Source organism: Entelurus aequoreus, linkage group LG26, assembly GCF_033978785.1.
Source record: "Entelurus aequoreus isolate RoL-2023_Sb linkage group LG26, RoL_Eaeq_v1.1, whole genome shotgun sequence".
Lineage (NCBI taxonomy): Eukaryota > Metazoa > Chordata > Actinopteri > Syngnathiformes > Syngnathidae > Entelurus > Entelurus aequoreus.
Window position 1 is genome coordinate 13,948,070 of NC_084756.1, and position 17,500 is coordinate 13,965,569.

General features: G+C 37.6%; 1 protein-coding gene across 1 annotated transcript in view; it reads left to right on the forward strand.

The window, feature by feature from the left end:
- Positions 1–17,500, forward strand: part of LOC133643649 (leucine-rich repeat-containing protein 38-like) — a 29,451-nt gene that overhangs the window by 10,883 nt on the left and 1,068 nt on the right.

Sequence of the window (17,500 nt, forward strand, 5' to 3'; positions counted from 1 at the left end):
TAGAATGACCAAAGGTGTAGATGTGTGTGTCCAAGTTAAAGGAAACTGTCTTTTTCTAATGGATTTATTACAATCTTTGTAAGCTGGGTAATATTTGCTGTGGTCTGGAACAACATGGCACACAAACAACTATCAGACATGCAGCCAATATTACATACAGATAATGTGTCATGAGACATGCAAATATACATTAAATACAAAGAGGATGCAAGTAAAGGAAATTAAATGAGCTCAAATATAGCTACACACGAGGCATAATGATGCAATATGTACATACAGCTAACCTAAATAGCATGTTAGCATTGATTAGCTTGCAGTCATGCAGTGACCAAATATGCCTGATTAGCACTCCAACAAGTCAATAACATCAACAAAGCTCACCTTTGTGCATTCACACACAGCATAAAACATTTGGTGGACAAAATGAGCCTTAACATGAGTTTCACATCAACAGCTAAGTTGCACAATTGACAATTTAAGGTAGAAAAAGATGACAAACAATAAGAACTATGGAACTGTACTATTTGGTGGCCACAGAGAGTTCAAGTCAATAAGAACTATGGAACTGTACTATTTGGTGGCCACAGAGAGTTCAAGTCAATAAGAACTATGGAACTGTACTATTTGGTGACCACAGAGAGTTCAAGTCAATAAGAACTATGGAACTGTACTATTTGGTGGCCAAAGAGAGTTCAAGTCAATAAGAACTATGGAACTGTACTATTTGGTGGCCACAGAGAGTTCAAGTCAATAAGAACTATGGTGGCCACAGAGAGTTCAAGTCAATAAGAACTATGGAACTGTACTATTTGGTGGCCACAGAGAGTTCAAGTCAATAAGAACTATGGAACTGTACTATTTGGTGGCCACAGAGAGTTCAAGTCAATAAGAACTATGGAACTGTACTATTTGGTGGCCACAGAGAGTTCAAGTCAATAAGAACTATGGAACTGTACTATTTGGTGGCCACAGAGAGTTCAAGTCAATAAGAACTATGGAACTGTACTATTTGGTGGCCACAGAGAGTTCAAGTCAATAAGAACTATGGAACTGTACTATTTGGTGGCCACAGAGAGTTCAAGTCAATAAGAACTATGGAACTGTACTATTTGGTGGCCACAGAGGGTTCAAGTCAATAAGAACTATGGAACTGTACTATTTGGTGGCCACAGAGAGTTCAAGTCAAACATAATAAATATTGTCCCGCTGTTGGCACCTTCTGTTATTTCTAGATCTATTTGAGCGTTTATTTGTCCAAGTGAAGAAGACTATTTGTTGTTTTCCAACGGGGCAGATGAATGTTTTAATTAAAGACTGAGTCCAACTTGATCCAGTGCCGCCTTGTGGGAAGAACAAAGGCTATGTATAATTCAGAGTGACACAGTTCTTCGGGGTCATTGGAGCCTGCGGGGCACGACTCCCAGGGAAGGCACCGGAAACTGCTTCACCACAAAGAGCCTGGATCTACCCCCCATGGAGGTGCTCTACCAAGACCCACAAACCTTCGGCTTTTAAAACTAGGAAACGGCGAGCTGCCCACAACATTACTGACTGTCTTCATTCCTGCTGAGGATCCTGCTCTCATTTCATGTTTATTGCAAGTTGCAGTAGAGTGGAAACACTAGTTGCCTCTACAATGGAGCTATTATCACATATATATGATTTATCACACCTAAATACTCCCACACTTTGAGAATAAATAGATATGATCAAAATAGTATCAATCTCACCGAGATTCCAGAGACATTTTGAGAGATAATAAAGTTAAAGTTAAAGTAGCAATGAAATAATTCTCTGCATTTGACCCATCACCCTTGATCACCCCCTGGGAGGTGAGGGGAGCAGTGAGCAGCAGCGGTGGCCACGCCCGGGAATCATTTTTAATGATTTAACCCCCAATTCCAAACCTTGATGCTGAGTGCCAAGCAGGGAGGTAATGGCTCCCATTTTTATAGTCTTTGGTATGACTCAGCCGGGGTTTGAACTCACAACCTACCCATCTCACGGCGGACACTCTAAATAATATGTTTTATTTGTAAAAGCACTTTACATTGAGCAAACAACCTCAAAGTGCTACAGTGCATTTAAAAAAACAAAAAAACAAAACAACAACGCTAAAACTACAAATAGCTGCCCCCAACAAGTAAAATAGTTAAAGAAATAAAAACTAGAACAGCCTAATAGCTACAACTAGCACACATATATATTAAAAAATAAAGGCTTTTTTTTAAAAAGAAGGGTTTTTAAGCCTTTTTTAAAAGCATCCACAGTCTGTGGTGCCCTCAGGTGGTCAGGGAGAGCGTTCCACAGACTGGGAGCGGCGGAGCAGAAAGCCCGGTCTCCCACTAGGCCAATGTGGAGGAACCACAGATCCCTTCCCCATTAACAACAATTCTAATCAAGCAGACTTTGTGAGAGCCAACAACGATTACTTTGGGAAAAATGGTGATCCAGAACCTACGATTTTTGAGCCCGAACACAAAGAGGATGAGCAATAAAGTTTAGAAGATGGATGTAGCTTTATTGTGACACTATAGCATTAGCAGCATTGCTAGGTGCTAAACATACAAACTAACCACAATAAAACAAACACTTACTGTAATATTTCCACTAACGCTCACATAATTGCGTTTAGATGAAGATTCAAGCACAATCCTCACTAAGGGTTACACAAAAGCTGTTGCAGGAAGCGTCTTTTTGTGTCTGTTTCACCACCTGTGGGACGTGAAAGTGGACCAGCCTGTGGTCCTTGGCCACATTTGTGCATGAATTACGATCTAGAACGTACTTCTAGCAAGTTTGAGACCAAGCAGGAGCAGCCGAGTGTGTCAACAATAGCAGGTTAGCATGTCCATTTTTCTTCTTGGCGGCTTAATTGTCACGATGGTCACGCAGCATTAGCAGAAGTGACAGTGAGTGTAGAGTTGGATCAGAAGATGTCGTATTGCTGATCTGCTCTTATAAATAATAATAAATGGGTTATACTTGTGTAGCGCTTTTCTACCTTCAAGGTACTCAAAGCGCTTTGACACTATTTCCACATTCACCCATTCACACACACATTCACACACTGATGGCGGGAGCTGCCATGCAAGGCGCTAACCAGCAGCCATCAGGAGCAAGGGTGAAGTGTATTGCCCAAGGACACAACGGACGTGACTATGATGGTAGAAGGTGGGGATTGAACCCCAGTAACCAGCAACCCTCCGATTGCTGGCACGGCCACTCTACCAACTTCGCCACGCCGCCCCCTCTTCCAGGTGTTCAAATAGGAAATATCTTTAACAGAGTCCTGGAAGATAAAGGTCATAAAGTCGAGGGGGGGGGAACACGAAATGGCTCTTAAAATGATGACTTTCCTCATCTTGTGGAATACAATCGGACCGTGCTCGTGTCTGCAGTGATCACTTTGCAAAATGTTTGTTTGAACATTTGATTTGTTTGAGTGACTTTCTGTGATGCAATCCACTTTATTGTCTACTATATTAGTAGTGTTTGAGAGCAGGACTAAACGTAAACAAAGGACAAGAGATGGCATTGGACCGTGCTCGTGTCTGCAGTGATCACTTTGCAAAATGTTTGTTTGAACATTTGATTTGTTTGAGGAACTTTCTGTGATGCAATCCACTTTATTGTCTACTATATTAGTAGTGTTTGAGAGCAGGACTAAACGTAAACAAAGGACAAGAGATGGCATTGGACCGTGTTCGTGTCTGCAGTGATCACTTTGCAAAATGTTTGTTTGAACATTTGATTTGTTTGAGGGACTTTCTGTGATGCAATCCACTTTATTGTCTACTATATTAGTAGTGTTTGAGAGCAGGACTAAACGTAAACAAAGGACAAGGGATGGCATTAGTTTGTGTAATTGTGTGGTCGCTATGTCTAAATATAACTAGAAGACCTGCTTGTGCAAATAAACTAACTCATGTTAAGTCCTAGTAATAAATATTGTCATTGTTGGTCCAATCCACAGGATTTTTGTTTTCAACATAAACTAAAATGTAGTTGTTGTTGTTGTTGTGCAGGAAAGTGCTTTATTTGACACAAATGACCACATTGTGGTGATATTTACCATCAATTGATTAAAGTGGACCCCGACTTAAACAAGTTGAAAAACGTATTGGGGTGTTACCATTTAGTGGTCAATTGTATGGAATATGTACTGTACTGTGCAATCTACTAATACAAGTTTCAATCAATCAATCAATCAATCATTTGTTAGCATCAAGAAATAAAGTATATGAATAAATCTGTGGTAGACTCACCAGCATAAACTGATATCACTAGCTAACATTGCTGAACAACATCTACAGCTAAATAATCAGACAAAATATCAACTTCACACATAACATGAATTGTACAAACCCCGTTTCCATATGAGTTGGGAAATTGTGTTAGATGTAAATATAAATGGAATACAATGATTTGTGTCCATGAAGGTCCTGTGATTGCTTCTCCGTGAGGAAGGAATCCCTGTGGAGTGATTCACCCTCATGCCTCTGGTCTGATTCACCCTCATGCCTGTGGAGTGATTGACTCTCATGCCTCTGGAGTGATTCACCCTCATCCCTCTGGAGTGATTCACCCTCATGCCTCTGGTCTGATTCACCCTCATGCCTCTGGTCTGATTCACCCTCATGCCTCTGGAGTGATTCACCCTCATGCCTCTGGAGTGATTCACCCTCATGCCTGTGGAGTGATTCACTCTCATGCCTCTGGTCTGATTCACCCTCATGCCTCTGGAGTGATTCACCCTCATCCCTGTGGAGTGATTCACTCTCATGCCTCTGGTCTGATTCACCCTCATGCCTCTGGAGTGATTCACCCTCATGCCTCTGGTCTGATTCACCCTCATGCCTCTGGAGTGATTCACCCTCATGCCTGTGGAGTGATTCACCCTCATGCCTGTGGAGTGATTCACCCTCATGCCTCTGGTCTGATTCACCCTCATGCCTCTGGAGTGATTCACTCTCATGCCTCTGGAGTGATTCACCCTCATCCCTCTGGAGTGATTCACCCTCATGCCTCTGGTCTGATTCACCCTCATGCCTCTGGAGTGATTCACCCTCATGCCTCTGGAGTGATTCACCCTCATGCCTGTGGAGTGATTCACCCTCATGCCTGTGGAGTGATTCACCCTCATGCCTCTGGTCTGATTCACCCTCATGCCTCTGGAGTGATTCACCCTCATGCCTGTGGAGTGATTCACCCTCATGCCTCTGGAGTGATTTACCCTCATGCCTGTGGAGTGATACACCTTCATCCCTCTGGAGTGATTCACCCTCATCCCTCTGGAGTGATTCACCCTCATGCCTCTGGAGTGATTCACCCTCATGCCTCTGGAGTGATTCACCCTCATGCCTGTGGAGTGATTCACCCTCATGCCTGTGGAGTGAGTCACCCTCATGCCTCTGGAGTGATTCACCCTCATCCCTCTGGAGTGATTCACCCTCATGCCTCTGGAGTGATTCACCCTCATGCCTGTGGAGTGATTCACCCTCATGCCTCTGGAGTGATTCACCCTCATGCCTCCTGCTGCATGAATGTTTCATTGCTTCATCATCACTCATCAATTATTCAGCTGCTGGATATCCAAGGCCATTGTTGTTGTTGACTGCCCACGCTAAAGTGTGGTCAGAGGACAATAAGAATAGTCCTGATGTGGGAGATCAATCCCAAATGTAATCCCAAATGTAATCCCAAATGTAATCCCAAATGTAATCCATCAACTGTCCGTGATAGCAATGTGAGACGGACGTTAGCACGCATGTTAGCGCACATGCTAGCCTCGTATCATCGTGTTACTATTCACTCTCCTATATCTGCCAGGATTAACTCTAAATGTCTATATCTATGTATCCTATATCTAACTGTCTATATTTATGTATCCTATATCTGCCAGGATTCACTCTAACTGTCTATATATATGTATCCTATATCTAACTGTCTATATCTATGTATCCTATATCTAACTGTCTATATCTATGTATCCTATCTCTAACTGTCTATATCTTTGTATCCTATCTCTGCAAGGATACACCATTACACCCTTAGCTCTAACTGTCCATATCTTTGTATCCTATCTCTGCGAGGATACAGCATTACATCATCAGCTCTAACTGTCTATATCTAGCCGATACCAGGTCTTCATGACTTAATCCTCAAATCAAAATATTGATTCTTTGAATTCTTCTAAAGAGGCCATTTTGACATTTATTTCCTTATAAAGAAAAACATTGTGAAATCATAAATTATTTCAGCTATGTATAAGAAGTGACTAAGTATATTAGTATTTATTATTATTTCAGCTATGTATAAGAAGTGACTAAGTATATTAGTATTTATTATTATTTCAGCTATGTATAAGAAGTGACTAAGTATATTAGTATTTATTATTATTTTAGCTATGTATAAGAAGTGACTAAGTATATTAGTATTTATTATTATTTCAGCTATGTATTAGAAGTGACTAAGTATATTAGTATTTATTATTATTTCAGTTATGTATAAGAAGCGACTAAGTATATTAGTATTTATTATTATTTCAGCTATGTATAAGAAGTGACTAAGTATATTAGTATTTATTATTATTTCAGCTATGTATAAGAAGTGACTAAGTATATTAGTATGTATTATTATTTCAGCTATGTATAAGAAGTGACTAAGTATATTAGTATGTATTATTATTTCAGCTATGTATAAGAAGTGACTAAGTATATTAGTATTTATTATTATTTCAGCTATGTATAAGAAGTGACTAAGTATATTAGTATTTATTATTATTTCAGCTATGTATAAGAAGTGACTAAGTATATTAGTATGTATTATTATTTCAGCTAAGTATAAGAAGTGACTAAGTATATTAGTATTTATTATTATTTCAGCTATGTATAAGAAGTGACTAAGTATATTAGTATTTATTATTATTTCAGCTATGTATAAGAAGTGACTAAGTATATTAGTATTTATTATTATTTCAGCTATGTATAAGAAGTGACTAAGTATATTAGTATTTATTATTATTTCAGCTATGTATAAGAAGTGACTAAGTATATTAGTATTTATTATTATTTCAGCTATGTATAAGAAGTGACTAAGTATATTAGTATTTATTATTATTTCAGCTATGTATAAGAAGTGACTAAGTATATTAGTATGTATTATTATTTCAGCTATGTATAAGAAGTGACTAAGTATATTAGTATGTATTATTATTTCAGCTATGTATAAGAAGTGACTAAGTATATTAGTATAAATGATAAATGATAAATGGGTTATACTTGTATAGCGCTTTTCTACCTTCAAGGTACTCAAAGCGCTTTAACAGTATTTCCACATTTACCCATTCACACACACATTCACACACTGATGGCGGGAGCTGCCATGCAAGGCGCTAACCAGCAGCCATCAGAGGCAAAGGGTGAAGTGTCTTGCCCAAGGACACAACGGACGTGACTAGGAAGGTAGAAGGTGGGAATTGAACCCCAGTAACCAGCAACACTCCGATTGCTGGCACAGCCACTCTACCAACTTCGCCACGCCGTCCCAAAAGTATGTATTATTATTTCAGCTATGTATAAGAAGTGACTAAGTATATTAGTATGTATTATTATTTCAGCTATGTATAAGAAGTGACTAAGTATATTAGTATTTATTATTATTTCAGCTATGTATAAGAAGTGACTAAGTATATTAGTATTTATTATTATTTCAGCTATGTATAAGAAGTGACTAAGTATATTAGTATTTATTATTATTTCAGCTATGTATAAGAAGTGACTAAGTATATTAGTATTTATTATTATTTCAGCTATGTATAAGAAGTGACTAAGTATATTAGTATTTATTATTATTTCAGCTATGTATAAGAAGTGACTAAGTATATTAGTATTTATTATTATTTCAGCTATGTATAAGAAGTGACTATGTATATTAGTATTTATTATTATTTCAGCTATGTATAAGAAGTGACTAAGTATATTAGTATTTATTATTATGTCAGCTATGTATAAGAAGTGACTAAGTATATTAGTATGTATTATTATTTCAGCTATGTATAAGAAGTGACTAAGTATATTAGTATTTATTATTATGTCAGCTATGTATAAGAAGTGACTAAGTATATTAGTATGTATTATTATGTCAGCTATGTATAAGAAGTGACTAAGTATATTAGTATGTATTATTATTTCAGCTATGTATAAGAAGTGACTAAGTATATTAGTATTTATTATTATTTCAGCTATGTCAGCTATGTATAAGAAGTGACTAAGTATATTAGTATGTATTATTATTTCAGCTATGTATAAGAAGTGACTAAGTATATTAGTATTTATTATTATTTCAGCTATGTATAAGAAGTGACTAAGTATATTAGTATTTATTATTATTTCAGCTATGTATAAGAAGTGACTAAGTATATTAGTATTTATTATTAATTCAGCTATGTATAAGAAGTGACTAAGTATATTAGTATGTATTATTATTTCAGCTATGTATAAGAAGTGACTAAGTATATTAGTATTTATTATTATTTCAGCTATGTATAAGAAGTGACTAAGTATATTAGTATTTATTATTATTTCAAGCATTTCAGATTTTTCCCAAGTAAAAATAGAATGCAACTAATAATAGGATTAATTGCATGATTTAGTGTCTCAAACATTCTGCCTGTATGAAAGTATGAATAATCACTTACACATTAAACCATTTTTATTGTGGTTGTTTTTAAAGTAAGTTAGCATTATTTTATATTTTAATTAAATAACTAAACATTGTTTATATTGAATTTTTATTTTGAGAGCTTCTAATATTTTAGATTAGGGGTGTCTAAACTTTTTCCACCAAGGGCCACACACTGGAAAGTCAAGTATGGGGCGACCATTTTGATATTTTTATATAAACAAAAAAAAAAGCTAAAAAAAATAAGACGTGAACAAAAATGTGTTGTAGGTGACCAAGTATATTAATATTCATTTAAAAAATGCAACTTTTTTTGATTACATTTTTACTCTTATTCCTACAGTCTTTTTTTTTTTTTTTTTTAGATAAATGTTATTATTTGAAAATACACAACAATATTTGCACAAAGTACCGGTATCGTATCGCTTTTGCCGATACCAGCCTGATGTATACTTGGTGGTGTCAGGTTCAAATACTGATGACATCTATTAAACAGACAAGAAGCAAGGAATCATGTGGAGACAGAGTAACATTTTACTCATGAGTATTGGGCTGTACACTTAGTTACAGTTCCAACCTACACTCTAAGGCACAGCCCACGTGCTCCTCTATTTATTCGGTTACATCACTGAGGCTGCTTCTGAAGGGGCGGGGGGTCATTTCAGCAGCCCCAGTTAGACACAATATATGATTGATTATTCATGAAATGGAAATGTGCTGACACTCGTGATATCGCCCTGTTGCTGCTTTGTCTGCGTCAAGGTACTTGATGTTCGCCCTTGGCAGTCAGCAGGCCGGGTCTGGACACACACTGATACGAGACGACTCGCAATCCAAGATTGCAAGTTGTCCCTTTGCACAGATAGAAAAGTACAACTTCAGCACAATTGATAATAACTATAGCAACGGCCTTTAAGCTTAAGAGTTGTGTGATATCTTACACATCATTATTCTAACAGGTGGTATCACCAGTAGTATCGCACATCACAGTGAGCCAGTGTGGAAGTGGAAATTAGAAGTCATACCACGAAAGGGACAAGCGGTAGAAAATGGATGGATGGATGGATCCTCAGAGGTGTAACGATGCCACGAGTGTGGAAGTGGGAATGAGCAGTGGTGATGTTTACTTGGTGGTATCACCAGTGGTATGGCACATCAGTGTGGATGTGGGAATGAGCAGTGGTGATGTTTACTTGGTGGTATCACCAGTGGTATGGCACATTAGTGTGGAAGTGGGAATGAGCAGTGGTGATGTTTACTTGGTGGTATCACCAGTGGTATGGCACATCAGTGTGGAAGTGGGAATGAGCAGTGGTGATGTTTACTTGGTGGTATCACCAGTGGTATGGCACATGAGTGTGGAAGTGGCAATGAGCAGTGGTGATGTTTACTTGGTGGTATGGCACATGAGTGTGGAAGTGGGAATGAGCAGTGGTGATGTTTACTTGGTGGTATCACCAGTGGTATGGCACATGAGTGTGGAAGTGGGAATGAGCAGTGGTGATGTTTACTTGGTGGTATGGCACATGAGTGTGGAAGTGGGAATGAGCAGTGGTGATGTTTACTTGGTGGTATCACCAGTGGTATGGCACATCACAGCGAGCCAGTGTGGAAGTGTGAATGAGCAGTGGTGATGTTTACTTGGTGGTATGGCACATGAGTGTGGAAGTGGGAATGAGCAGTGGTGATGTTTACTTGGTGGTATGGCACATGAGTGTGGAAGTGTGAATGAGCAGTGGTGATGTTTACTTGGTGGTATGGCACATGAGTGTGGAAGTGGGAATGAGCAGTGGTGATGTTTACTTGGTGGTATGGCACATGAGTGTGGAAGTGGGAATGAGCAGTGGTGATGTTTACTTGGTGGTATGGCACATGAGTGTGGAAGTGGGAATGAGCAGTGGTGATGTTTACTTGGTGGTATGGCACATGAGTGTGGAAGTGGGAATGAGCAGTGGTGATGTTTACTTGGTGGTATGGCACATGAGTGTGGAAGTGGGAATGAGCAGTGGTGATGTTTACTTGGTGGTATGGCACATGAGTGTGGAAGTGGGAATGAGCAGTGGTGATGTTTACTTGGTGGTATGGCACATGAGTGTGGAAGTGGGAATGAGCAGTGGTGATGTTTACTTGGTGGTATGGCACATGAGTGTGGAAGTGGGAATGAGCAGTGGTGAGTGGTCGTGCAGTGTTTGCCAGATGAAGTGTTTCCATTAAAAGAAAATAGATTGCTCATTCATAAATCCACGAGAGGCCGGCAGTGTTTTGCTGACAATAATCTCCACTAAAAGCTCCGCTGGGTCAAAGCGTAAAAAAAAGGAAAGTGCGGCGGGTAAAGTGGGCGCCATATTGTCATTAAGTCTTTGGAACGTAGAATATTTGATCTCTGGTCAACTCGAATTGAAGTATCGTTTCCCTTCTGGAAACATTTGTATTTAGACTTGGAATGAGTTGGTGTGCTCAGTCTCCTTGCAATCACTGCCATCGGCTTTTTGCTCTGTTTGGCGCTGCCTCGTAGGTTCTCATCCTGGTCCAGACTCATGACTCATGGGTTCTGATCCTGGTCCAGAATGAGGAACACACACAACTAGGATTGCCAACCCACCCTTGAAAAAAACGAATCATTCCGTATTTAGGACATATGCACTAATTGGAATGTACTTTGTCCCGCATAGAGTCAAAGTGAATCTTTGTAAATACCTCTACTTTTTTCCTACGCTTTGAACCCTGCGGCTTATAAAAAAAGGTGCAGCCAATTTATGTTTTTTTCTTTGCTGACGGCCATAATGCAAACCCCCCAAAAACAGCAAACGCATTAATAAATATGTTTTATCATTCCAAGCAACGTTTGTAAGTTTCACAATATAACTAAAACAATTCTTACTCACTAAACCGTCCCATGTGTGATGTCTGTAGGAGTGTTTTCATGCATATTTGTACGTGCTATCGTAATGTAATAGCCTCGTTAGCATTAGCTAATATGCTAACACGTTTACAAGTGTCTGTGTTAGTATTATTAGCTTACAAAGGCATTTTGTTTCAGTTTCTCAAATTCCTCAGTAAATTCACCAAAACGTCACCATGGAGTTATTGAGTCTGTTTAGCTGATTGGAGATGACTTCTGTTTTGTTTGATCCGCCGTTTTACTGCTGTGTCACAGACACCGTTTGGAGACAATTAAGGTATGTACATAAACATTTCTGTGTAAATTACTCATTTCACTACATACATACATACATACATACATACATACATACATACATACATACATACATACATACATACATACATACATACATATATACATATATACATACATACATACATACATACATACATACATACATACATACATACATACATACATACATACATACATACATACATACATATATACATATATACATACATACATACATACATACATACATACATATATACATACATACATACATATATACATACATACATACATACATACATACATACATACATACATACATACATACATATATACATATATACATATATACATACATACATACATAAATACATACATACATGCATACATACATACATACATACATACATACATACATACATATATACATATATACATATATACATACATACATAAATACATACATACATGCATACATACATACATACATACATACATACATACATACATACATACATACATACATATATTTACATTTATTTCATGTTGGAGTGTAATCCTGTCACCATCTTTCACTCATTTATTTCATGTTGGAGTGTAGTCCTGTCACCATCTTTCACTCATTTATTTCATGTTGGAGTGTAATCCTGTCACCATCTTTCACTCATTTATTTCATGTTGGAGTGTAATCCTGTCACCATCTTTCACTCATTTATTTCATGTTGGAGTGTAATCCTGTCACCATCTTTCACTCATTTATTTCATGTTGGAGTGTAATCCTGTCACCATCTTTCACTCATTTATTTCATGTTGGAGTGTAATCCTGTCACCATCTTTCATGGCTTCTGTGATGTTTTTCCAGAGTTTCATCCTGTCAGTCATCTTCACACACGTTTTCTACAGAAAAAATCATTGATTTCTTCTTCTTCTTCTTCTTCTTCTTCTTCTTCTTCTTCTTCTTCTTCTTCTTCTTCTTCTTCTTCTTCTTCTTCTTCTTCTTCTTCTTCTTCTTCTTCTTCTTCTTCTTCTTCTTCTTCTTCTTCTTCTTCTTCTTCTTCTTCTTCTTCTCCAGATTTTGTCGCTCTCTACCTTCCACATTTTCATGCGATATAAACCTTTCCAACTTCAAAATATTCCCAGATTTCCCAGAATTCCAGGTTTTCCGGGACATTTTTTCCAATTCAAAATGAACTGGCCATTTTTCAAATTCCACGATTTCCACGTTTCAAACATTCCAAGCATTCCACCTTCACCACATTCCACCACGCTGGACATTCAAACTACCATTTTGACACGTTCAAAAAAATTCCAGGAATTCACGTTTTTCCAAACCCTTTTTTCTGTCGACTACTCCTCCCACATTTTTCAGGCCACTTAACCGTTCCACCGTCAAATCATCCTTCTTAATCAGGACAAAAAAACAATGTTGTTTTTGTAACTGGAAAAATTCCCGGTTTTCCCGAAATTCCAAGAATTCTGTAATACCATTTCTCAATAAAAAATGTAATACTTCAACATTTCTCGACTGATTTGATAAATTACAACACCAACCATTTAAATTCAGAACATTGACATTTTTTAGCATTTTCAAAAAAATTCCAAAATTTCCATGAAATTCCCATTAAAAAGAATGGAACATTTTCAAAGTTCCACAACTCCCACATTGTATTTTATTCAAACCTTTCCAACTTAAAAATATTCAGCCTGTTCAGGAATTGTTTGTTCTTTTTCAACAATTATAAAAAAAATTCCCAGATTTCCTAAAATTCCCAATTTTTAGGAACATTTTCCCCATTCAAAATGAATTATCCCTTTTTCAAACTTCCACAATTTCCTAATTTTTCAACCAATTCAAACCATTCCACCTTCAACGTATTCAATTTATCCTGGAAATTCAAACAACCATTTTTCCACGTTCAACAAATTTCCAGGAATTCCTGTTTTTTTCTAACCTTATTTTCAACCTTTTTCCAGTGCGATGACTCCTTTCACATTTGTCATCCCATTTCAACCGTTCCGCTGTCAAAACATTCCTCTTAGTCAGGACAAACAACCAAGAACTTGGTTCCGGTTTTCCCGAAATTCCGTAATACCATTTTTCAATTAAAAACTGTTACTACTTCAACATTTCTTGCCCCATTTAAACAATTCCAACACCAAACAATTCAGCTCATTCAGGACATTCATGCTCCTAATTATTTTTTTTTTTTAAATCTCACTTTTCCCCAAATTTCCAGGAAGTTCCCATTGAAATGATTGGGACATTTTTCCAAGTTGCACAATTCCCACATTCAAAGCATTTCAACATCAACACATTCCACTCATCCTGGACATTCAAACCAACACTTTCCAAAGTTACAAACCAAATTCCGGTTTTCCTGGAAATTCAAACTCTTCAACATTCAAACTATTCTTCCATTCATCCTACATTCTGTCAGCATTTCACTTCAACTTCAGCATTCACACGCAGTTCCTTCAGGAATTGCCTCTTCTAGTTGTGTTTGTTTTTCTTCTTGTTTATGATGAGTGCTACTCTTCTCTCATGTCGGCAATCAGGAGGCAGAAATGTCCCTGTTCGCCAATCAGGAGGTTTTATCTGCCTTTGTTTCTACAAAACTGGATGCGCTTTTCGTGGGCGTGTTGCGGGTGATCTACTAAGACTGTACTACCGACTGTCACCATGGAGACATTCATTTCTGCACACCCATTGCATCATCTGCAATGGGTGTGCAATGGGGGATACGAAGATAACAAACTCTGATTGTGGAGGGAATGTTTTGGTTAAGGATCAGGGAAGGCAGTAATAACATCACTCGTAAAATAACCCATTTGGGGAGCAACCTTTGGGCCAAAATACAACATAAATGAGTGATTAACCAACATCTCAGCAGTCTTTGGAGAAAGTGAAAGGTTTGGAGTCGTCTCCAGCAGACTCCAAGAATGCATCAGGTGCCATAAAAGTGTCTTAACTTTGACAAAAACTGGCAGTTTTTTGAGACAAAGCTACAGTTGTCAGATTGTTGTTGTAAGAGCTAACGCAGAGGAACTACTTTTAGTAACACGGCGCCTTGGTCACGGAGCGACTGCAGCTATTGACGCACTGAGCTGCTGCATCGCCTCTGAGTCGGTGAAAGTCTGTGCTGGATTATAAATCATGCCTTGCACCTGCACAGTCGAAGAGAAGTTGGTCAACTTGGAAATTCCACTTAGCTCTCAGCATTTTCACCTGAGGGAGGGTTACGCTGAGTTCATCCTCTAGACAGGGAACGCAAGTCGGGTGCTGAAAGATATAAACATCCTAGTCTTCATCCCAGTGAACAACAAAAACAATCACTTACTGCACAATGTCTGCTCTCACCGATGAGATGTTTATATATTCCCGTTTAGATGAAGAATTCATCATAATCCACATGAAGGGTTTAAAAAACAGTTACCGTGGACTAACGTCTTTTTGTGTCTTTCCACCTCCGGGAATAAGTTGGATGTCACAGATGAACAACTTCTCGGTTTATGGTTCCAGGTGAGAGGCTAGCTTTATAATTGTTGTTTGTAAATGAACAATGATTATATTGGAGAGTAACCTTTGGGCCTAAATACATCCTAAATGAGTGATCAACCAACATCTCAGCAGTGTTTAGAGCAGGGGTCACCAACGCGGTGCCCGCGGGCACCAGGTAGCCCGTAAGGACCAGATGAGTAGCCCGCTGGCCTGTTCTAAAAATAGCTCAAATAGCAGCCTCTATTTTTTAAATTGTTTTTATTTACTAGCAAGCTGGTCTAGCTTTGCCCGACATTTTTAATTCTAAGAGAGACAAAACTCAAATAGAATTTGAAAATCCAAGAAAATATTTTAAAGACTTGGTCTTCACGTGTTTAAATAAATTCATTATTTTTTTTACTTTGCTTCTTATAACTTTCAGAAAGACAATTTTAGAGAAAAAAATACAACCTTAAAAATGATTTTAGGATTTTTAAACACATATACCTTTTTACCTTTTAAATTCCTCCCTCTTCTTTCCTGACAATTTAAATGAATGTTCAAGTAAAAATTGTTTGTATTATTGTAAAGAATCATAAATACATTTTAATTTATTATCTTCATTTTAGCTTCTGTTTTTTCGATGAAGAATATTTGTGAAACATTTATTCAAACTTATTATGATTAAAATTCAAAACAATTATTCTGGCAAATCTAGAAAATCTGTAGAATCAAATTTAAATCTTATTTCAAAGTCTTTTGAATTTCTTTTAAAAAATGTTTTCTGGAAAATCTAGAACAAATAATGATTTGTCTTTGTTATAAATATAGCTTGGTCCAATTTGTTATATATTCTAACAAAGTGTAGATTGGATTTTAACCTATTTAAAACATGTCATGAAAATTCTAAAATTAATCTTAATCAGGAAAAAATACTAATGATGTTCCATAAATTATTTTTTTAATTTTTTCAAAAAGATTCGAATTAGCTAGTTTTTTTCTTCTTTTTTTCGGTTGAATTTTGAATTTTAAAGAGTCGAAATTGAAGATAAACTATGTTTCAAAATTTAATTGTCCTTTTTTTTCGTGTTTTCTCCTCTTTTAAACCGTTCAATTAAGTGTAAATATCATTAATTATTAATAATAACATAGAGTTAAAGGTAAATTGAGCAAATTGGCTATTTCTGGCAATTTATTGAAGTGTGTGTCAAACTGGTAGCCCTTCGCATTAATCACTACCCAAGAAGTAGCTCTTGCTTTCAAAAAGGTTGGTGACCCCTGGTTTATAGAAAGTGAGGGGTTTGGAGTCGTCTCCAGCAGACTCCAAGAATGCATCAGGTGCCATAAAAGTGTCTTAACTTTGACAAAAACTGGCAGTTTTGGAGAAGAAGCTGCAATTGTCAGATTACTCATGCAAATGCAAACCCTCGGTAGATCAGGCCAATAATGATTAAAAAAGATGTCTGGTGAGCTGGTCTTCAGATGTTGAAGTGGTCCTGCTGTAGGAGGATGAACAACAATTGCAACTTTGCGGCTGATTTGGGTCAAGCTGACATTTGTGACATCATCTTCTCTGCATGGCTCTGCACTATTTGCTGGAAGGGATGAAAAGGAGTCTGAATACTGTAAATATTGCAATTTTGTTTTGTGGCGTCCGCCTTCGTCCTTCCTGGATTTGTGCACATTTACTTAAAGGATTCCATTTTTCAGCATGTTTGGAACTCATGAAGAAAGCGAAGGCGCGTTTAGCCAATCTTGGAGGGCATATTGCGCAACAGTAAGGCTGAGTCCTGTCTGCTTGCTTACGTAATCTGCACATGCACTCGTGCACAAGTACAGATGTAATCTGCACATGCACTCGTACACAAGTCCAGATGTAATCTGCACATGCACTCGTACACAAGTCCAGATGTAATCTGCACATGCACTCGTACACAAGTCCAAATGTAATCTGCACATGCACTCGTACACAAGTCCAAATGTAATCTGCACATGCACTCATACACAAGTCCAGATGTAATCTGCACATGCACTCGTACACAAGTCCAGATGTAATCTGCACATGCACTCGTGCACAAGTCCAGATGTAATCTGCACATGCACTCGTACACAAGTCCAGATGTAATCTACACATGCACTCGTACACAAGTCCAGATGTA